The sequence below is a fragment of the Monodon monoceros genome, unplaced genomic scaffold (genome assembly GCF_005190385.1).
Source record: "Monodon monoceros isolate NGI ecotype Baffin Bay Population unplaced genomic scaffold, NGI_Narwhal_1 Super_Scaffold_11, whole genome shotgun sequence".
NCBI lineage: Eukaryota > Metazoa > Chordata > Mammalia > Artiodactyla > Monodontidae > Monodon > Monodon monoceros.
In genome coordinates this window covers 87,311,442-87,312,864 of record NW_021703767.1, presented here as the reverse complement: position 1 = coordinate 87,312,864, position 1,423 = coordinate 87,311,442, and positions in this window count along the sequence as shown.

The window sequence follows — 1,423 nt, the reverse complement described above, 5'->3', positions numbered from 1 at the left end:
CGCCATAGAGACCTAAACGCTTGTGGAAAGTTCTGAGGCCCAAGGGACCCTGTATAATTTGCGAAGGACATACGCAGTTCAAGGTTTATAAAAAGAGGAAATGTTTTGCCCTGGCCACGTTTCCTTTTTCATAAATTTTCTGTTAGAGTGCAAGCTCAGAGGATGGATTTTTTCTGGTTAATTGTATGTTCTGATTAACAGAATTCATTTCTATACCATATGTGATTTCCCAAATTTTCAAGACTCAAAGGGTCATAAAATAACTCACCATTAAAACTATAACAAAGTTTAAAAAAACTGTATCAAATGATATTTTATCTTTCTTTGATAACTAAAAGACATTTGGGGGATCTTTCGATACCACGAAATCATGAACATAAATTACTATTATATTGTAGCTTACCGAAATGATGATAGAATGTTAGGTAGACTACTTTTGCTGCATGTTTTTTAGTAAAGGTAGTATTATCTTAACATTTTCCAAAACATTGGTGTTAGCAAGAAGGTAAGCATAATCTCATCTATAAACATCATATATATAGAGCCATATTTATTAACTGTTACTTGCAGCTGTATTAATATCACTTAATGAAAAAAACATATTTATATACTTATGATTTGTATTAATTTTCTATTAGAGTTATAGACTAGTTCCTTTGTAAATTATTTGTTTTTAATGAACTGATGCAATTTGGAATAAAAACTGATACCAACTAGAATTTTTTCCTTCTGCTTCCTACTTGAAACAGCCTTTAAATATATAATAAATCTTCTTTTTCAGATTTAGACGTGCTAATAAATTCCCCTGCAATTTGGTATGTAACTCTCTTTGAAGAAATGATTGGTTTTCTGCTATTTTTACGTATTTGATTCAACCTCAGAAATAGGGTACTTTCTGAGCCCCTAAGACCCCCTACTTGAATTTGCACTCGCCTTTACTGGGACTTCCCATTTTATAGTTCTAGTTCCACCTAAGTGAAAATACACATGCAGAATCTTTAAAAATTCATTTTAAGAGGGTGTGAACAAAAAAAGTGCGTTATTTTAAATTACCTTTAGTCCCAATTCAAAAGTTCTGATAGATCCAGACAGATTTATTTTGGGTCCTGGACAAGTCTGGGTCTGGTATGTCTTAGAAGTAGCTGGCATAGTTGGCCATCTGAGATTGACCTCAGACCCAGCCTATGCTTGGTTTTTTTCTTCCTTTTTACATAGGGTCATGATGGTAAATGGGAAGGAGTAACTTAACCTGTTACCCTTTGATTTTCTTCCCGGTGCCCCTTCACTTGGTAACTGACTGGCCTCTCTGTCCACCAATAGCAGGCCACACTCCCTTCTCACCCTTACGACGAGTGCCCGACACACACACACTCCACTCAAGGCTCACAGCCTACCTCTCAAGAAGAACCTAGAGTGATTGCTA